This window comes from Bacillus rossius, chromosome 10 (assembly GCF_032445375.1).
Source record: "Bacillus rossius redtenbacheri isolate Brsri chromosome 10, Brsri_v3, whole genome shotgun sequence".
NCBI classification, from domain to species: domain Eukaryota; kingdom Metazoa; phylum Arthropoda; class Insecta; order Phasmatodea; family Bacillidae; genus Bacillus; species Bacillus rossius.
Genome location: NC_086337.1, coordinates 11,850,736 through 11,874,160, shown reverse-complemented (window position 1 = coordinate 11,874,160; position 23,425 = coordinate 11,850,736). Strand labels below are relative to the sequence as shown.

The 23,425-nt window shown below is 35.0% G+C and overlaps 1 long non-coding RNA gene across 1 annotated transcript; it reads left to right on the top strand.

Moving 5' to 3' along the window:
* Positions 1–13,618: 13,618 nt before the first annotated feature.
* On the top strand, positions 13,619–23,038 carry LOC134535632 (uncharacterized). Its single transcript, XR_010075667.1, has 4 exons — positions 13,619–13,674; positions 17,244–17,403; positions 17,975–18,077; positions 22,588–23,038. It is a non-coding gene; the product is annotated as an uncharacterized LOC134535632 (long non-coding RNA).
* Positions 23,039–23,425: the final 387 nt, after the last annotated feature.

Below are 23,425 nucleotides of genomic sequence, written 5' to 3'. Positions count from 1 at the left end.
AGAAGGATGGTTCTGGAAGAAGAGTTGGACAGAGTAGAAAGACTACTATGCAATTGGGCGGGAGCTTGGACGTTTTGTCCGCATTTGAATACATTTAAAAAAAAGTAGTTACACTCAACGCCGCCAGGTTCGCCTACATCACTTGTCTCTCGTATTTCTTACGAGTTGCCTATATTGTCCCTATTAAAATATTTTTTCTGTAACTACGTGTTTTATTTGACACTTCTTGCGTAATTTTTGTATTATAACTACGCTGTTACTGTTTTCATAAATATGTCAGTTGAATCACGGAGTGATAAAAAAGTATTTTTCTTACTGGACTGCTCAGCCATCAAATAAATGGTGCAAAATTACAGACTAATTCATAAGTACTCGCTGTCTTGTTTTATAATAATCGCGAATTCAAGCTGATCTTGTTATTAGGTAGTGCATTATATTTTGGGAAAAAGCAGGAATTCCCACAAAGGGTTTTCCTAACTGCATGGAGAAACTCGTTTTATATCATGTTATGGAGAGACCTGCTAAAAACTAGTAAGAAAATTCAGGAAACTTTTAAGAACCGTGAAAATAATTTTAAAAAATATCTGGACAACTTATTTGATATTGCACATGCTGATGCCTTTGAATAGAGGAAGACAGCATTTGTGAAGAAACAGAGATATTTGGTCAACCAAGTTGCTTGGATAGCGTAGAAAAAAAGTTGCCGGACAAAGAAGAGAAATCTAGGGAAAGACAATTACATGAAGAGGAAAGAAATATAAGACAAAGAGAGTTATTGGCTGTTGCATCTACTACTTCTGCACGTAACTTGGAACATCCACAAGATTCAGATGATGAAGAGATTCTAGGGTCTGAAGTCAACTTTCCAGAGGTTCTCTGCCCTGAAACAAGTTTCCTGGTAAAGTTATTGAGACATCGATAAGGTTTCTGAAACCCTTAGGTTACCGACAAAACATTTTTCTTTTCATCTCCCTCATCTTCCTTTTACTCTTCATCACCATTGATTTCTTCTGTATCTATCAGGTTTTCATTAGCCACTTCAGTCTCTTCATCTTCCTTTCTTGATGTTCTTGGGCTTTCTTTTACCACATCGGATAGTGAGATATTTGGATGTGTGGCAAGGTATAGATCACTGAAGCTGTTCACTTCTTCAGCCACCGAGTCACAATCCCACTTGTAGAAATCACACAACTCTTTGATGTCTTCAGATTTAACATTATCTTTCTCTGCATTAAGAACTCCTGTGTGAGAAAAGTGGCTCATTTGCATAACCATTTTTAAGGAATGATCGGAAAATCTATCCTCGAGCTGACGATGCAGAGAATTTAAGAGCTTAAAATACATTTCATTTTAAGTCTACGATTTAGGTCTATTTTGGGCTCGTCAACTCCAATCTCGTCAATTGCCCTCTTCCTAAACCTTATTCTTCCAGTACTGGTACAAGTGGATGAATGTCATATTTTTTAGCAAAATCTTACGATTTAAAAAAAAAAAAAAATGTGTTTCTAATATGCGTGTTGTCTTGAGAGTACTTAAGGCACCCGCCTACCTGGGAGCGCATTCCGAACTGTCACTCGCTATCGAAGCAGCCTTCGCGGGCGACAGCGGTCGGTGCTGGAACTAGGCTGCAGCCGCGTTCCCTCGGCGGGAGTGCCATTCATTTTCCCCCTTCCAAGAATTGTCACAACCGTAATAGGGTGTTTCCAAACCTCCAATACTTCTGCTCTTATGGCGGAAAGAAAGATAACTGATACCGCGTGCAATTCTCTCTTTCAATCCATCCCTCTCCCCACCCCCCATTCTTGTTGTTCCGACGCTACGTCCGTCGCATACAATGCAGTGACCTAATAATTTTATTTCTGCATAGTTTGTAGAAAGGTCCAGCGCGTGCCCTTATATTAGTGCCACATACATCGCGTGAATAGTTAGTAAGATACAGAAGCCTGAAAAACCCATTTTTGGCCATGTTCAGGGATAATAAAATATTGTTATTTATGTACAGTTCATTTTGAAAATATATTTTAGTTCTTGTCTAAAGTTTGAGTTCTTTTCATACCGAATCCGATTTCTAAAATTTTCTGTAGTACTCTGTTTAAACATGTATTTTAAACACTATGTAACACTGTTCACTTGCTAGGTAGGCGAGCGCCTTAAGAGTGAGCGATAGTAAAATTTTTTTCTGCAGATTGGAATGAAATTTTGTCAAAAGTTTTATTTAGCTACTGTTGTTGTCTGTACGTAGTCTCGAAATTTTTCATAACATTTTAATTGAGATATTAAACATTAAGTTTTAATAATTTAAAGCAGTTTTATACAGAATTTTAAAAAGTCTCGTGTCTGACGCGTTGACTATATATGCATGTAACCTTCTTGTTTACTAAAATAAAATTTCGTGTTAATAGGTGCATAAATTCTATCATAAAATAATTAAATTATAAATATCTGCATAATGCAGAAGTGCAGTCTTTTATGAAATCGCCTCTTACACGTTACTAACATATTGTAGAGAGATGGGATGAAGCCCTTATAGAGTCAAAGCACCATGGATATTTTTTAAGGCTAAAATACGTCAGAGCTATATCTGGGAAAGCCAAACGAAGATCAGTTAATATTACCAATTTTTCACACGTAGCGAGTGCAGACGTCTGTGAAACTATTTCCACATAAGTTCGTATTCGACGAATCAAAATGTAAGTTAAACTATTATACAGTAGAAAGAATACTGCATCGTTTGATACCTAACATATGTCTGTGCACTGCCTGGAAACTCTAATCGAAGGTTAGTTAAAAGTCCAATTTCGCGTTGTTTTTCGAATTTTACACGCAGCCGTTTAAAAATAATACGCGCTGAAGAGCCCTGAACAGTGCTGCTATGGATTGAGCAGCGGGAACTTCCCTGAACCAGGTACTACACAAGACTACCCACCAGTCTTGGGTACTACCTGCTTGTAGTGGGGTCTGGCGAGACCGCGCTAAGCCGCTTATCTCTCTTCAAGATCAGGAAAGGGGGCAGTGCCTTGTTACCTGCCTCTTTCTGACCACTGAACCATGGAAGTGCAGAGTGTATCAGTGCTGTCGTTCAAGTTCCTTGTGCCAGCTGAAAGAAACTTGCATCAACAGCTTCTATGTTCAAAGAGATAATTAGTAATCATATTGAATTATTTATAATTAATTTTTATTAACGTTACCTTATTTTTCCCTGTTCACTTACAATTTTGTTTATCTCACACGTCTGCCTCCCTACTCTCAGTACGCCTTCATGGCCAGTGACAGTAAACCTTGTTATCATTAAAGCCCGTTTTGTAATGACACGGAACGTAATCAAACGGAAACGCATCTCGTAAACGCAAGACGACCATTTACGGTACTCCGTCAGCTCGTTCTACAGAGTACGGATTTCACAGAAAAATAACAAAACTTGCGCCAATAAGCGTAAAAAATACTGACGTCAGCAACATCATTGTAAACAAGATCAAACGTGAAATTTTAAACATGCATCGGTTTTTATGTTTAGTTTACGTTGAATTGTGCATGATGACTTCTGTTTGATGCATTTAACTAGTCAAACGGCTTATAATTAGAGACGTCTGAATTTCGCGAATAGATTTCGTGACTGGTTGTATTGCATATCACTGCATCTCATATTCACGTAACTGATTAGGTGCTTGTTACTCTCGCGCGTTTGGGCACTTAAATATGTATATGTCAAATATCGTACCACACGTACGGTAATGTATGATTAATCACTTACTGTAATTTTTACATCTCGGAATGCATTTATACACAACACATTCGGCTTCGTTTTGATAAAACTTAAACAATTAGCTTGTCTGTATTTCACGGTAAATTTATCAATGTACTGAAATGTCACTTTTGGTTTTAAATAAATAAGTTTTATATATCACACTGTATAAAAACATAAAATTGTCTGAATCAGCACATAACAAACAAGGTAAACAACCTAGATTTCATAAAATCATTTCTACATCCACCGGTTTTAAAGTCACGATGTATGTAGACTAACCGACATGCCGAAGGCATTACTTGTTGGAATTTCGCGATAATCTAGCTCTAAAACTAAATATTTCCATTCGTTAAAAGTGTGCCGCAAATATGCTTCTGTTTGTTTATTGACATTTTTTTTTTTTCACTTGAGCCATTATCATTACCCAGCCTTTTTTCGCCGTTCAAAACTGGTATTCCCGAAAGAGAGGTGTACACCAAACTAGACTTTTTTGATATTCCAGACAGAAAAAATTACGTCTTAAATAATAAAGCGGAAATAACTAGCAAATACATAAATATCGTATGGGGAAGGTACCTAAGGGTAGGGTATCGTACTCCGAGTGCAGACTTGTTATTGGGCGCCTGTAGACATCTGCGTGCCCTAAGGGATGAAAGCAATGAAGCCCTGCAATGGCGAAGCGCTTGAATGAGTGGGGCGGTGGAAACGGGAGATCCCCGAGAAACCCTGCCAACCACGAAATCGGAACGATTCCTACGTGCGAAATTCCGGGCTTCTGCCCCGCTGGGATCGAACCCAGATCGCTTTGGTGGGAGGCGAGGGGTCTGACCCATCGACCACCGCGGACCCTAATATTCAAAAACAAGAATAAAATGGACATGTACATGGTATACGTAGTGATAAAATAGTGCATTGCTATTAGCTGCATGGAAGAACGTATGCACAAGAGTTCGGCATTGCCCATTTCTCCATCTCTCTTACGCTTGCGGATGCGAATATGTGTACACTTACGTGTGAATGTAGAACGCACTTAAAGGGTCTTACGTTTCCCTTTTCGTGATACGTATACGTTTGCGTGTCACGGTCAAACGGGCCTAATCATTACTTGCATAGCTGTTTCATAAATAAGTAGGTATATACTTAAACTCCCTTGCCCAGAAAACTGCTCGTAACTAAATAGGCACTTCGTTAACGATGCTAAGACTTTGCTGCAACTATTTTAGTATACAACTTGTATTTTAGTTAAATTTATTAACATTTCTGAATGCGTACTGCTGTATTTTCGTAAAATAAAAATAAATATGGACAAAACAACGAAAACATCACACACAAAATGTTTAACCTAAAAAAAACTAGAGAGCACAAGAATTCCGTGAAAGGAACTTATTAAAAATAATGTATTAAACACAGACGAACACAGTGGATATACAGTGAGACAGATTGGATGCAAGCAGACAGAAAAGCTGGACAACGCAGCAAACACATAAAGACAACGATGAAAATAATAAATTCTGTGAACAATACAACGACGACAGCACTAACGAACACAGAAGTTTTTCAATAACATCAGGCACAAACAGTCTGTTTGTGCCTGATGGCGGGAACAGATGTCAGTTCCCGAAACGTCGTAACTACTGTCATTGAAAAACTTCTGTGTTTGTTAGTGCTGTCGTGGTGTTGTCCATAGTATTAGTCTGAATGCTCGGTTCGCCCACGCTTTGTTATAATAAGTCCTATAGCATCGATCATACAATTTCGTATTCCTGTAGCTGTCTCGCCAGATGCGCAAAACTGGCATGAGTTTTCAAGAAATGATATAACCACAGAACATTTTTGAAAAGCAGCATAATTATAAATCGGCCCCTTTGCATTACCGTTATTATATTGAGGAAAATACATTTCGTGGGAACAGATTTTTTTTTGCGGCAACCAATAAATAGTTTGTGACTAAACGAATGTAGCACTAATAAACAGTTCAGTGACTGAGTAAATATTATCAATGTTACATATTATCAACAGCGTACCAAGCTGCTAAGTTGGTTTATATTGTACTATTAGCCCCACCTCGAAGCTTAGTCGTGTCCCGATTAACCATTTCGTGTTATTGTGATTGTGTTTTGATGCAGTGTTCAGGGCCGCCAGAGGGGGGGGGGGGGGGGGCAAAAGGGGCAAATGCCCAGGGGCCCGGTAGCCTTAGGGGCCCGGGCGCCCGGCTGGGAAGTGGAAAATAAATGGCTGGAAAAACATTTTTCCCCTGCTATTAAAACATCTTGTACTATATGTGTGTGTGTATATATATATATATATATACACATATATGTGTGTGTGTGTGTGTGTGTGTGTGTGTGTGTGTGTGTTTTATGTGTTCCTGTGTAACATTCAGTTCACACCAAAATGGGAACGCCAGGTACGAGCACAATAGGTTTGCTTGGTCCAGTACACCCCCTCCTCTTGGGGTCAATGCCATTTAGACTCCCCCTTCTGAAGTAAAGAATGCGGTGATGGGCCCTGGCTGGAGGGGGTTTCATGGAGATATCTAATGAAATGAAACATCTCAAATCAATCAATGTTTCAAATATTGGTCCAAACCAGTTGAAACAAATCAAGCTTTTAAACACACTATGGAGATTAAAATTGGATAGTTTATTTCAAAACGTGTGTATCGCTGTTCGAGTGTTCTGCACAATTCCCGTGACAGTTGCCGAAGCGAAAGGTCCTTCAGCAAAATGAAGGAAATAAAAAATGTACATCGCTCATCCATGTCTCAGGAAAGGATTAGTGGGCTCACCTTGCTTGCCTTAGAGTCTGATCTCGCTCGGTCATTGAACTACGACGATGTAATTAACGATTTTGCTTTGAAAAAGGCACGGAAAACAGATTTGTTGTGATTACTTCTGAACTATTTAATTGTTTGTAAATCAATATTATTGAGTAGCATAATCCTTTTAAATGCATTATATGTTTAAAATTTTAAATAATATACTACAGTGTATGATTATTCTGAATGTAGTGTTTCGATATGAAGTAATGACTGTTCTGTCGTAAAACATTTTGCAGTGTTATTAAATTTAGACAATTTTATATAGTATATAACATTTTAATTGTGTTTTAGTAGGATGTAAAATATATATAATTGTTATTTAAAATGCACGTCATTTATGATTTTACATCGAACTAAGGGTATTAAATTAATTTGTATAAATTATCAATATGTATTACAAATTTTTCAATGTAATGAACGTGGTTCAATGTGTTTCATATTTTCGAAATAATAAAAATTTTTATTACTTAAATTTTTTAATAATATTTATATTTAGAATAAATTATTAAACTTACGTATTTTAAACACTCATATGATAATGCAATTTCTGATTACCATTTAAGATTATTTTAGCAGAATATACATCAAAATTAAATATTATTTGTATATTGATGGGATTAACAATGTAAAAGTGCACTGAAATAATACATGCAAATGCTCTCTTTTTTTTTTTGCGTAACTAGGAAATCGTTATGTATGTTCAAATGAAGGATGCAATTTTATGATACCATATATATTTATGGTATAAGTAGTACGTAGTAGTGGTATGGAAAAAAAAAGGAAGGGGGCCTACTACCCCAGCTGTCCAGGGGCCTACAAATTCTCTCAGCGGCCCTGGCAGTGTTTACCATTTCCTTGCCTTGAACTTATACTTGCAATATTGCACTTATTCACTGTCACAATAAAATAATTCACCTCCCTTCAATAAGTTGACAAAATTAGATTTAAATACATATGCAGAACTCACAGTCTACTGGACCAATCACTTGCAGCACTGACTGCAACGGATGCTTTCATAGTTCTGTCTGGCCGTTCATTAATATGATAACGGTAGTGTGCAAATTAAAACAGACCGAGATGTCTGACTGAATTTAAATCTGCACAGTACTGTATTGTAAATTAAAACTTTTCTGAAACAAGCATTTGAAAGCATCATGGAGAATTACGTAACGGAAGTTAAAGACAAAAGTTCTTAAAATGCTTATTTACCAATTTTATTTCAGTTCAAAAAAGCTAGTGTTCCACTAGTTCTTATATTTTTTAATTTTTGTGACATGATAAAGTTATATTATTACAATGCTGTTTACGTAATGTATTGAAGTGACTCAACTTAAAGATTAAAGCAGTGTTAATGTTGTTAATCTTGCTACTCTTTCGCCATAAATTATAATCTCCATCATCAGGGTAACAGCCATGGTACAAAGAGTGGGAAGGTTTACCGTGTAGGTCAGTGGTGAGGGCATATAGTTGAATAAGTAACAATCTAGAGCCACTACGCTGCCAGGAACATGGCAGATTAGATTTTGTCCATTATCACTCCTCGTTAATATGCCGCACTGTGCGTTCTATAATGGACGTAAAGTTTTTATCATTTCTGAAAGACGTTGGGTTTGCGAAGACAATATATAAATGTGTGTAAGAGAAGAGACACTGTTAACGTGATCACAGGTTATCACATATTGTGATCGTTGGAACGTTATCAACAGCACTCATAAAAATTAGAGTTGAATTCATTGTTTAATAACTTGCGTAAGTGGTAGTATTTCTTTGGTTTATTCATGTTAGTTCTACACCTTTGCATTACAATATCAAGGGAATGTTCGTAATTATATATATATAAGTATGTGTGTATATATATATACACACACACACACACACCTAAACTCATACCGTTACAAGCTTTTGGCTTCAAATGGTATATAGTCTATCCCATGAACGAGTGTAGGCCTACTTCTTTACATCTCGTAAAAGTAATTTTAAAAACTAAACGTAGTACCTATTTTATATTCGCAAATATATGATATAACTTGCCACAGGGACGATTAAAGGTGAAACGATGTAAACAGCAAAAGTAACAAAGTAATTTGAAAATAATGATGTCTAAGTGGATGAATAAATAAAAATTTTATGAGTAGGGTACTCGAGTCTCATACCCCGAGGGCAGACTTGTAACTGGGCGCCCGTTGTCATCTGCATGCCCTGAAGGATGCAGAAGCGACGGAATGAGAAGGGCGGGGGAAACGGGAGATCCCCGGCAACGTCAGAATGCAAAAAATCTTGGATCGCCTTTCGAAGAAATATTGCCTGTTTTGCATCATGTCGCTAAAATAATGACGTAGTCCTCTTAACAACTATATTTCCATTTTTGCCTTCATTATTTTACCTTATGCCTAAACAATTAATATTGAGCGAATAAACTCCAACTGGTTCAAACACAACTTCCAAATATGCATTCGAAATATTTAAAGGTACACATTTTCGTACAAGAAAGTTCGAAGTGTGTACTGACCACGTTTTGGTTGGATGCTAGGTTCACCATAGGCTCATTCACGCAATTTAACTACCACATCATTAATTATACGTTTTGTTACAAATTATTTGTATTATTTGTGTTAATACAATATCATAATTTACCACGTATATTTACAATTGGGAGATTTTTGCTAGCAGACTGACTATTGAAATGATGATGTTTTGTTTTCGATTTGCTCTGCAACTAAAACACTAGAAAAAATCAAATGGAATTGACAACAAAAATGCATTTATTTACACACCGATTTTTGGTATGTTACTTTACTACTTTAATTAAGGATGATAAGCTGAGGTCCCAACGAGACCTTTGCGTTTTTTTATCTTTCTTTATCATGTCCTTATTATAACACAGAAATTGAATTCAGTTTATGAAATTTTATGCCCAGAAACTTTTTTTAACGTATTTCGTTTACAACAAGACTACAGACTATGTCAAACTATGTCAATATATTACAATTGATAACTGGCACGATGGTGTACTCTGAAAAATTACGATTTTAAATGAAAACAATGGCTAAACCTAACATGGTAATTTTCCATTTAAAACAATACGACGAGAACATTTAAATATTGTCAGCATACTTGTTATGTTACTTAACAAATATATCATATTTAATTTATGTAATTTTGTGATAAATCCATGCAAAACTAATGATAACAATACATTTGGTTCTACAATATGTGATCCAACGAGTTACATCTTTGCTTAACATGTTTCTTCGCCAATTTCATGCCAACCACACATAAGAAAAATTCAGTTTGGTGTTTACAAACAGATTCAGTTAAAATGTCTTTCTTGCGTATTTACTTTTACAATACAAACTTACAACTATGTACTGAAAATACTTTCCTCCCCTTCTTTTTTCAAATGCACATTTGTCGATGTTTTAAGATTTAATGGAAAACGAAACAAACGTAAACTTTTAATAATTTATTTTGAGTAATATTATTATTTAAAATAGGATTCAAACAATGCTCCCCCAAAACTGTTTACGCATAATTTGCAGAGCTAGACGAATAAACAATTTTACCTTTAGAATGAATTTTTATATTTTATGTAGTACGTATTACTTTTAATCCTAATTCTATACGCAACTTTTCACGAAATTTTTATTCACAGCATATTTATTACTACTGACACGATCTACACTGATTGTTATTAGGTAAATTTCAAGTAAATGCTACCTTTTGTAGCCGAACCCACGGTGTGAATTATGGGAAATTTTTATATAGTTTTTCGTTTCATGGTCCATAGACCTCAAATACAATTTGTGGATACGATAACTGCCGCAATTTTTTACCAATCACTTCTAAACTGATAAATAAGTTCTGACAGTGGAAATTTTCGATCAAGTTCGTTAATAGACAATATCTGACCAAAGTGGTAGAATTGGGGAAGGTTTTCCTAAAACCAGAAAAATCGCTATAACTCCCATAATATGAGAAATATCATATTCGTTTGAACGTATTAAAATTTGAATTTTGGTCTTAGCTATTTTTTATACGACCAACCATAACTGCAGGGGGTTGATAAAACAAGGGTTTGAGGACAATAAAAAAATCATAGCTCCCAATGTAGGCACAACTTCGGATCTATGAATTTTTGTATTATTGTTATAATTTTTATCTCAAACGTTTGTCTAAAACATTTTTGGATTAGAGAAACGTTTCCTGAAAGGGGTCAAAAAATAAGGGCGAATTATTAAAAATAATTCATAAAGCGCCCTTAGTAGAAACACTACCAAATCCGTTCAAATGTTTTGTTAATCTTTTAATTTTGATCTAAAAATTTAGTCTAAAATATTTTTTGATTAGACGAACTGTTTTAAAGGGGTTATATAAATATGGGTTAGTTATAAAAAACCATTACTCCCTTAGAAGAAACACTATCAAATCAGTTCAAATTTTTTGTAAAACTTATAATTTTGTTCTAAAATTATTTTTTACGAGACGAGCCAATATTGCAAGGGGTTAAAAAAACAAGAGTTGGAGAAGGAAAAAAAATCATAGCAAGGGCACAACTTTGGATCCGTACGATTTTTGTATTAATTTAATAATTCTAATCTTAAACTTATGTGTAGAAAAAATTTTGATTACACAAAAATTGCTGCAAGGGACTGAAAAAAGAGTGGTATAATTAAAAAAAATTACAGTTCCCTTCTTAGGCATACCATAAAATCCGTTCAAACTGTGCTTAAATCTTATAATATTCATCCAAAACATTTTGTCTAAGAACATTCTTGATAATACAAACCATTGCTGCAAGGGGTTTTGAAAACTTTGGTATGGAATATGAGAATAATTAAAAGCTCTTTATCATGTACTCTATGGAATTAATTTTTGTTTTTGTTTACATTTTTAGTGTTGCAAATATTTTTCTAAATTTTATGTTACAAACCATTACTGCGTGGGGTGGGAATAAAAACGATAGAAATATAAAAATGTTATTACTTTTTTAACAAATATTTTTATAAAACTTTAGAAACTTTTCCTAAAACGTCAAGCTGAAATAATTGTTGATAAAAAGAACAATAAAAACCGAAGTTGGGATTATAAAAAGCAATACCTAACCTTAATAAGTATCAATTTAATCGAATTTTATTTTTATTACCTTTTTTTAATATTACCTTAAACCTTTGTCCAAAGGATATTTGTGTACGACTACGTATTAGTGGCAAGGATGAAAAGTAGTGTTTGAAGGTTGAAAACAATTACATAACTACTTAGTAGGTACAATATTAAATTCGTTTAGACATTAAATGCTGAATGTATTGAGTTGTGAAAAAACATTAAAAATAGTTTCGCTGTCTGGAATGCAAGAAAATGTTTAGTCGGACATTTTTTAATATTGGGTAAAATATCTATAATAGGATGTTATGTACATTAAGTTTTTAAAATGTTCCAGGAGTTTGTAAAAATCTTCAAATCACTTTCACTTTGAAATCTACGTACGCCTGTAGGCTTTGTTGAAATAGATTGTTTATATCTATTTACAGATGCACACGAGATAGTTACATAAATGAATCATCCAGTGTCAACAAGTTACCAATTCCAAATTAATATGTTTCAAAAGGTATCTAATATCAATACAAACTTTTAATATATTATCTTCGAAATATATCTTTTGACTTTTTTTAAATAGATGTTTCCTAATGCATTATGATAAACACAATAAAAACAAATTTAATTGGAAAATTAGTAAATTCACTTTGAAAAAGTTAATGCATAAAGTGGCTAACTTACATTCTGCACTTAAAGATTCAAATGTTGTTAGGTGTTTTACATTACCTGGAAGACATATATTAATATTATACAAATTGAAACCAAATAACAAAATTTGCTTCTTCGTTTTGCTGATGACGTGCCTTATAACATGTATATTTTCTTTGAAATTCTATCCAAATCGGCTGCAACAAAAGACCTAACTATAAAATGTGTTCAGCAATATTTTTGTTTTAAATTACAGCATTTTAAAACAGATTTTGAAACTTATACAATTTTTATTTCTATAAATTTAGCAATATTATGCACGCAGAAAAAATTCTCTTTTCTTTATTTAAAATACTTCGCAATGAAAAATCAGATACATCAAGTCACGGTTAGCTTTTCTAAGGCCTCGTAGGTTTATTATATATATTTAAATGAAATTATTTACATTAAGAAGATTAACGGATATTATTGTTGGCAAAACAGTTCACAATTATACTGAAAAATTTGGACGTCGTTTGACTAAATGGTTTTTGATTTATGGCGAGTTGAGTTTGACAGATCAGAAATAGCGGACGCGCAAACACACTCCTTGAGCCTTACACAGCCCAGCTACGTCGCAGGACGAGTTCGCTTCCCCCTCCCCAACCTTTCCTGTTTTGTTCTTCATAACGGCCCAACCCTGCCCCAACCGCTCCAGCTAGACACAGTGGCGGCAGCTAATCCTGCTTGATTGACAGCAGCTACCCAGCTACGACAGTGCCCTCTATGAAAAGATTCTGTAACTGTTTGCAAGTCTATTTCGTGGCCTCCGTGGCTCCTCCACGATTTTGTCATTTCCTCCTTCCGCCTCCGACCAGTCGCTTACTCTTAAGCAAAGGCAGTCGTTAGAAATCAGTGGCGAGGCGTGAGATTTACATGAGGGGAAGCAATAACTACGTTCACACCAAAACATGAAGTGGTTGGGGGGGGGGGGGGGGGGGGGGTCAGGGGGCCCTCCGCCGGGAAAATATGGATTTCAAGGTACAAAATGGTTCTATTTAAGTACCCACATAACACACTGATAGTGAAGTGGTCATCTTTGCGTATCTACTAAAAGGTCATAACATTGTTTGTCTTTCAAATTTTGAAATAAATATATTATTTCTTTAAAGAGTATTTTTCAATCATTTAAATTACTTTTAATATTTAATTTAAGTTTTATGTTAGTTTGATACTATTAAACTATACACTAAAATATAATTTTAGTTGCAAACTGACTTCAAAATTCCGTGTTTGATTGTTTATTTATTGTGTCGTCGTTTTATGCTCGGTCAACATTTTGGAATTTCACTTGGTTTTATCGTCGGATTTTCTTGAAAATATGGAGGTAAGAATATTTTGAGGATATTATCTCGTAATGTGAATGTTTATGCTTTCGTTCTCTCCGCCCGCCAATTCTCCCGCATGTAATATAGAATTAAAGCTTGGCTTACTGTTAAACTAATTAATGAATTACGGTAGTCGGGACGAGCATTTTTGAGATAACCTAAGCTAACCCAATCTAGGAACCAAACCCTATTTAACCTAACGTAAACTAAAACCCGGTGCACACGGAACAATATTTTGTACATTTTTTTTTTGTACTTTAGGTACCTATATCGGCTCGTAACCTAACCAAACCAATTAAAATCTAATAAACAATCTATAGGTTTATTAGATTTTAATTGGTTTGGTTAGGTTACTAGCCGATATAGGTACCTACTGGCTACTGGGAATGTTACAAGATTTCGCGGCACATGATACTGGCTGCTTTGCTAGTTCTGTACAGAGTAATTCCACCAAATATAATTTAAACCATATAAATATACTTTAATATAATAAAAACTTTTTTTTTAAAATTTTCTTACTTTCTCAAAAATGGACATTAGGCCTCTTCTTTTCATCCACGTTTTTGAAAACATTTGATTTGAGTTACTGTAGTGTGTCTATATAGATAGTCTGTACAAATGACAGTAAATATGCATGAAATCGGCTCCAGCTTCAAAAGGCTTAAAATATATATTCAGGAAATAGATCCGCATCAGCTTAGTAAGCTGTAAAATTTCAAGTTCCGAACTCACCTGGAAGTATTTTTAAAGAAAGGTTGAAACTTTCAAGGAATAAGCAGTAAAACTTGTGTTTCCAAATGTAAACAATTAACGTATGAAGTTTTGTACGATGGATGGAGCTGTAGAAACATGTGTGCTCATGGGTGTGACGTGTGACATTCAATATCCGAAATTTTTTACCTGTATTATCAACACCTCCCTAGGTTGTTTTAATACACATTTTGCATGCTGGTTTGGTTAGGTTAGGTATCTACAACTTATTTTAAATGCAGTCGTACTTAACCAAATAATACTAAATACTAGCAGGTATGATGTATATATTAAACTAACCTAAGGTGGGTGGTTTGTAATAGTGGTGAAATAAAAGTAATTTCTAATTTTGTAATTTCCCGTTTAGGGTTGGAGTATTATTCCAATTGTTCGGTCGTAAGTTTCCACCCTGCAATTTTTTACTTATAATTAATAGTGCTACTTAACGATTTAACCCCTTTATCTATGTCGGAACTTACAATTACTGCGTGTAGGCTAATATGCGTGGAAACGTAAATACTGCTTATTTTTAGTGATTTTCAAACTTAAAAAAATATACTGCCAGATGAGTTTGCAACTTGAAATTTTTACAGCTTTCTACCTCCTGAATATATTTTTAAGCCGTTTTTGAAGCTGGAGCAGATTTCATGCATATTTATGCAAATGGCCATGTCCATGTACCTGCTGCAAATGGTTTTTTTGTTATGCTTCAAAAAATATTTCTTAGGAAAATCTTATTCAGGATGTTCAGGAACACATATTTAGGCAATCAAACCAACCCACATGCAAATTAACATGATATTGCATTGCACAGATAGTAATTACTGAATATATGTGCTTAACTGTATTTCATTAACATATGGCGATTTTCACTGGATATGTGTGTGAATGTAAAGTTGAACATTTGGTAAAAAGGGCAGTATTCAAAATTTGCATACTCTCCCGTAGGATTTAAGAATAGATTTTCCTAAGAATACAATACTTGTTTTTTCACAAAACATTAATAACTTGTATTCAATTCCATTGTTGCTTGTATTTATTTACTTTTTTCCCTCTAGAATGGATGAGAATCCCAGGAAAAGGTGCAAAGCTATTTCATCCATATCTAAGAGACATTTGTGAAGAATAGTAAATCACACAACAAACAATTAAAGTTTGTATTCAGAATTTCATGATCTGAGTAATACAAGTACTGCATTAGACTCAGAAAATAATGTACCATGTTTGAGAACAGCACCTGAAATTCAAGTTCATAATAAAGTGGAAGTCAGAGGAAATAATAAAATTTGCAGTTCATTGAAGAATGTGAGGTTGCCTATTCCATCAGGAGTAAGTGGAAATGTCAGTAGTGATGTGCAGTCAAACTTTGATTCAGATACTGACATATAAAGTATCTGTGAAAGTATTGCTGAAAACCATTCAAAGGAACAGTCTTCTGGTTCAGATTTAAGGAAGGATTTACCTTTTATGGCTGTTGATCACAACATACTACACAAAGCATTGTCTTCTTTATTAAAAATAATTAACAAACACACATCAGGTTGTGAAATTCCTAAAGATGCTCGTACACTGTTGCTTACTCCTAGAACTATATCATTATCAGAAATCAAATGCTTCCAGGTGAATATCTTCATTTTGGCTTAGAAAAAGCTTGCAAAAGAATTCTACAAGAACATGATGTGCGGCTAGATGTTTTAAAGGACAGTTTAGAGTTATTGGTAAATACTGATGGATTGCCATTAGCAAAATTTTCTACCAGTTGCTTATGGCCTATTCTGTGTTCATTGTCTGCAATCAGCGATGTGTTTATTGTCGGTGTATACATGGGTATGAAAAACAATCATCTACTGTTTTTCTGCAGCAGTTTGTCAATGAAGCTATTTCTGTATTCAAGCATGGTATTGATTTTAATAAGCATGATAAATATTTTAAGTGTTAAATGTACAACTGTAATGCTATTACCTGTGAAACTAATTATATTTGTATGAATTGTGTTATGAAAAATTATGTGTCAAATTATGCCAAAGTGACGTGTATAGTTCCAAAACAGAGCTATGCTCTCCGGAACATTGTAAAAATAAATAAATAAAAATAAAATAGAAAACTTTGCATGCACTTGTATGTGATGCACCTGCGAAAGCTTTGTTGTGCATAAACATGTTCAAATTAAATAGCACAAATGTGTATTAAAAATATATAGCCTATATATATATATATATTTTAAATATGCCATGCAGATAGCTCGAGATTGAGACGTCTCATCTGAAAATTTTTGGTTCAGACATTGGTATCTGTCGATTCAAACCTTCTGCAAATGTGGGTAATCTCACCAATATGATTATGAAAAACACTTTTTACATAAAACATATAATATTGTACTACCATAATTTTTTATTTATTTATTTGTTCAATTTCCGACTCATTATAAACAGATACTGCGCTACACAGATACTATGGTCTGAACTTAGGTACTTGTGTGTAGTAATCCATCAATGATAGTGACGATTTTCGCGAAAATGATGTTGCGGAATTTCAGTTGAATATCCAAATCCTTGGGTACGTCCGGATCCTGGGTGGTTTCCATGATATGTTTTTTTTTCTAGGACAACAACGTCTCTTGTTTGGGTTCTGTGTGCTTGGGTTTGCGTGTAAATTAATTTTATGTCAGTCATGATTTATTGTAACTTTCTAAATAATTTTTTTTTGCAGAATGATGTGTGTTTTCTTTTGTTTTTCTGTGGAAGACAATTTGTTGCAATGGCATGTATCCACAATAACTAGCATTCTTGGAGTTAAATGCCTTTGTCAACTTTTTCAGGTACAGTTTCTTGGTGGTATTGGTGGACAGGGCATTTTTTCATGTGTCAACGCAGTGCTCAGGAGATTGATGACAAATTCTGCCGCATCCCAATACAGCTGGAGTGGGTTCAAAGGAAAGAAAACATTTATAAATTTAAGGCTGTCGCAAGTTGTGCTACGTAAGTGTTTTGTTAAAGATAAGACTATTTACATTAATGTTTTTTGAAAAAGTATTGCACCATCTTTGTGTGCAACAATTCAATAGTAAATTTTACAAGGTATTCTTAAAAATATTGTACTTAAACTAAATTATTAATTTTTGAAAGTTATCAGTAACTTAACAGCTTCTTATAAAATTGTTATAAAATAATTTTTCCCATGTTTTGTATGTTTTACAATATTGTTGACTGTGAGCCAAGGCCTTATGTTGGAGTAAATACGGTATTTAAACATTTCTGCAGTATAGTGGGTAGATGGCAACAAGAAGTTGATACGCATAAAAACGTTTGCCAACATGAAAAAGAAAATTACAGCACTATAATTTAAAAATGGTATAATAACAATTATTACATTTTTTTGCAACACTGCAATGCAAAATATTTTCCTTTTTTTTTTTTTTTTTTTTTTTGTGGAGGTGGTGGCATTGTATGTATCTGTGTCTGTTCCAATGACATTTGATGGTACCACTTCTTTTGCTATGCAAAATTTACTGAATGCAACAATAATTGTGGTTTTATTATTTTTTTCCAGATGTTGTACGGTTACATGTGCCAGGGGCTACTGAAACTGAAGTGTCAGAGCAGATACAAGCTTGGTTGAAGCATGCCAAAACAAGACTTGTCAGAACATCACAGTAATATTATATTTATATCCCATATATTATCATCATCATCAGCGCCACCTGAAAATGGTAAAACTGGCCAATGTGGGTGTGAAAATAAGCAAAAACATTGCAAAAAATCGGTGTAAAAGCTGAATAAGCTATCGCTATAGCAAAGATGAGCCCACGGTGCATTCATTATTTACTAACTTTTTCCTACACAATCTATGGGATAATGGTGGTGCCGATGATAATTATCGTTATAGCGTATTTCATGTTATAGACCGTACTCGCTACGACAGACTTTTATTGTATGTGTTTCCAAGTTCTATTATTTACTTACCACGACAATAAATTGACATTTTATGATTATAGTGCTTCTGCTTGGATAGTATAACATTGGTTCCACGTTAAAGCAGTGCACTGGGATTACGCAGGGAATGTGGGAAATGTACAGGAAATTAAAAGGACACCTTTGCTGGACACCCTGAATGTAGCTTACAAAGCATATGGAATGAATAACTTACTTTTCAGCTGCACTTGTACTAGAAATGGCCATTTTACTCTGCAACAGCACAAGCTATCACAAAATATTCTTGTCACAGTAGGGAGTTCCAGGGCCACCAAGTAAGTGCTCCACGATGAATTCCGTAGATAATTAAAACTTTACAGTTAGTTATTTTGGTGGCCATTTTTAAATACAAAATAATTGCAATCCAGGGGACAATCAGAATCCCTTGCATAGTGTACAAAATAAAGCTTTTGTGAAACTTTTCTGTCCGTCTGTAAGATCTAGTGAATGACTGAAAGGAAGTATCTAGATTAGAGTTATACTCAAAATAGGACTGGCGTTGTTACTGTAGGAAGCATGGAACTGTTTTATACTGAGGAGAAATAATATTGACATAGATGACCGAAAAAATAATTTAAAGTAGGCATCTGCGAGAACTCAAATTTTTGAGCCAAGTCACGCTTGAATTAAAAACTGCAGCTTGAAATATCCAAGGCTAAAAAAAAAACTGAACTTATGAGTTTTTATTTGTACCATAATAAGCACAACTGTTTAGTAATGCTGCATTTTATTTATTGTAAATTTTGTATAAAAATAAGCTCCATTCAAAACTCGTGAGCTTTCTGGAAAACTTGCTCGAACTCAGCTTCAGTTCAAAAACCTGTACTTGCAGATCCCTAATTTAAAGTAAAATATTATCTTGTGTCTAATCCTTCATGGTATCGGCACATAGTATCGCCAGAATTGGCCCATAAGAATCTGTAGTAATGGAATTGATAAAAAGTTGTATCAGTCCAGCCCTACTGTTTTGTTACAGTAGAACCTCGTTTTTACTTATTTCAAGGGACCAAGAAAAAAATAAGTAAAAATCGGGAGAAACATAAAAGGAGGGAAGTGTTTGAAAAATTTTTTTATTCTTACTATGGTGGAAACAAGCAAATACACACAACACCAAATAAAAGAGAAGATTACGTTTTTACTATAACAATTATCTCACATGGTGAAAACAATAAATCCACCCAAACTTGCAGCAATTCACAATTAATGTTTATTTAAAGTTGAAGATTAAAATTTTGGTTATTGAAGAAAGGATGTGAATGTTGAGCATTTTAAAACGTCCACTATTAATGGTGAGATTTTATCACACAATTCTTATTTCTGACTTTGTGTATAATCGCTTGTTAATATTGATTTAATTTCAGAAATTTTGTAGTAAACATTTGTTCTAAAATAACACGGCTATAGAACATATAAGGTTAAAAAAACGTTGGGCGCCACTTGACACGGGAGGGGGGGGGGGGGGGGTCGATCGGTCGGCTTTACGGTGGATAGTTAGTGGGCGCCACCACGTGGTACGGCACGTGGACCCGGTGAGACTCCTAACTCAGGGCGTGACGTCGCCCATGTGAGACGTGATATCCCCTCTTGAAAGTATCTAGCACTAAATCCTGCCCGCTCTCAGCGTCGGGCACGCTTATCCCTACGAAGTGGGCTCTCAGGCGTCCCACACGCCGTCACTCTCCACGTGGTCACACAGATTGAAAATAAAGGAATAATACGTGAAATTCACACACCTGATTTATTCCGCTAATTCCGCTCACACAAGTACACGGTTCAAACTATACAAAACGCCCGCGGCACGAATCGGTTTATAGGTGATGAGCCACCACGTGGTCCCATATTCAATTACGTAGTAAAAGATAAAAGACCGAGACTGGCCGTAAATTAATTAATAAAGCAGTCCCCCGACCGAGAGCTGCTCCGAGGAATAAAAGAAAGCGATTGAGATGAAATTAAAGTTAACAGAATTACTTGGCAGAGAAAACAAGCGGTGAGGTCCCCGGAGTGCTGATGCGTCTGCTCTCGGTCGTTGATGGCGGAAGACTGCGCTGAGGTCATGGCTCGCTCGACTAACATGGCGTCCTCCCGCCGAAACAATTGCCGTATATAGATATTAGCGAATTCGTGCAACGGGAAACTAAATCAGCTTGACAAGAATGCATTGAAAATTATGTAACAATTTTTGAATGAATTGAAATGATTGTACAAATTATAATTATTAAGATTTAAATTTAATTATTGTCTGGCTTCGGGTTTCCTCGGGAATGTCCGGAAACGCTATGATATTTTAATACATTAGTTAAAAAATAAAAGTACATAAAACCCTCCCGGCCGATCTGCCGTCACGTTGCACTTAGGGAAAATAAAAACAAACAACACAATTACATATACTTATGATTTTAGAGGTGCGGCACACTGGCTCGACAGCGCCCTCTTTCCGGGCGAGCACACGCACGCACACGTACGCACGGGTAGGCGGGAGGTTTGAATGGAGGGTGGATGGTGTTTGGGCGGTGGCATATCGGACTTACAGGGGGCCGTAGGCCCGGACGATGTCAGATGTGATGTTTGGAAATTCAGTGCTGCCAATCGTCTTTCTGCAATATTTCTTATGTGGTAAACCGAAAATTGCCGAACATGCATGAAGTCGCCATATTTACAAGACTTTTATATGTTGCTTTTAAAGTTATGTTAGTGGTACCACCGTAGTACAATATTTATTTAATTAAAAACTCCACTATACAACTTAATTTTTAAGCATTATTCATTAAAGTTCAAAAGGGAGAGATAAAATATCAACTTAATTTTCACGTTCACGTCACCAAAGATTTGTTTACAATGGGTAAAGAACCTGCCATGACCTCAAAACATGCAATCACGTATAATAAGTAAAGTTTACTCTATTCGCTTTCAACTTTTATTGTTCCATCACAACTTTCTAACGATTTTGTATTAAATACAGCACTGTTACAACGTAAATTGAAGGAAACACTTTCGTTTAACACGGGAAAATAATGCATTAATACTGTAGGGAAAATGACGGTGCAAGAGAAAAATTACATTAATCACGGGAATTCGTTGATCCCGGGTTCGTACAAATGAGGTTCTATTGTACTTTATCAATTGTTCAGGCTAGCCACAGGGATAGTTACATCCAGCATATCAAATAAGAGAGCATATTTTTTGAAAAGTTTTTGGAACTGTTTCACTTTGTGTACTGAAGGAAATGTGATGGGCCGCTCTGTCTCTAGTAATGATCATAACAATGCAAGCTGCTAACAGCTAGGGTTTTCTTTTCAAAAGTTGGATTTCAAAAAGTCTTTCCAGTGGTGAACGGACTATACTTTTAATAAAGCAAAAAATCCACTGTAAGCAAGTACATATTATGTTTAACGCTGCAGTGTTTTGCAACAATAAGGAATAAATAACTTTTTAACTGTGAATAAGTGTGTATCATCTTTGAATATATATACTGTATAGAAGTCGCCAGCCCAGGTTAAAATTTCTAATACGGTTTTGAGGTAGTTGGTTAATTCACCGCCGCAAGCGCCACCATCTCTAGGGCATCGACTTGTGGTGGTCCCTAGCGGACAAGTGCCGAACTCTTCAAACACCCCTTCCCCCTCCCGTAGAACGACCTCGAGCTGCAGTGAATGATGGATGAGGGGTGCGGGGAATGACAGCGGGCGACAGTGCTGCATTCTAACGTGTACACAACAACTAAGATGATACAGGGCGTTACGGCAGCGCACTGCAGCGGTGAAGTTCCCAAGCTGCTCATTTTACGCTCTTGAAAAACGTAGAGTAAATCCTATCCACTCGAGACTTCTATACAGTATATATATTCAAAGGTATCATTTGCTCACTACAAAAGAGTGGTTGGCTTTTCCTACCACTGTCTTATTTATTTTAAATGTCATAAAATAATTATTTAAAATGTTTGGTAATTAACAGATGGAATTATGGTAATTCAGAGACTAAACATGTTTTTATTTCCAATCTTCCACCATTTCATATACGCATTTTGGTGTTATGAAATGTTCACTACAAATGTTGACCCAACACAAACCGTGATGGATTTCCCTTTAATTTGTTTATTTATATAGGCATAACATGGGTGTTGTCTATACACTACATTTTTTATATGTATATAGCCTTTGCATTACTAAGAATGGTATTTTCTTTTTTCAGGAAGTTGCCAGTTTCTGACCAGTGTTGAAAAAAGAAGCATAAGAACTTAAGTGAACTACTTTGTAATGAATTTTACCAGGACATGAATTATTGTGCCAAATGAATGTTTAAAAATACCTTGCATATAATATTTTGATACTCTACTTTGAAAACTATAAAATACTATGTAGAAATATTGCAGAATTAAACTTTTACTTACACTTATTAAAAGGTTTTGTTTTTTAACTGCCTTCATGCAACACTAATGTCTTGATTCAAAGCTACTAAGCCTAACCAAAATACTTACCAGACCAGTCTCCAGCTGCGAACGAGTCTCCTCAAAACTCGGTCCAATCTTCAGCGTGACCGACTCTGGCTTTTGTGATCTCGACTTGAAGGTCCTCCGGAGTCAACACAGACACATTGTTAACTTCGAGGATAATGTTGCGAACATGGTGCAAACCTTGTCTGTCGATTATGCCTCAATATATCGAGGGTCAAACGTTGACCTCTTACTACAAATAAAAAAACTTAATTTTGTGGAAGTAAAAAAAAGTTTATTTTAATGTTTTCTGTGTGACTCATGTAAAATATTTTTACTGTAATAATAGTGAAGCTATTAAAAGATAATTCTGTCATGTACTACTATTTAATTTTTCAGTATATATTTTATTTCTACCAACAGAGTTTAATTTTTAATAACTTGTGTGTATTATCTACATTATCTATTACTTACTTAGATAAAGAGAATTAATTCATTGTACAGTAGCATCCTGATTTGATGAGATGCCATGGTTTTCTAAAATCTTTCCGCTAAATCAGTGTTTCATTAAATCCAACTTCACCATTGACCTCCAAA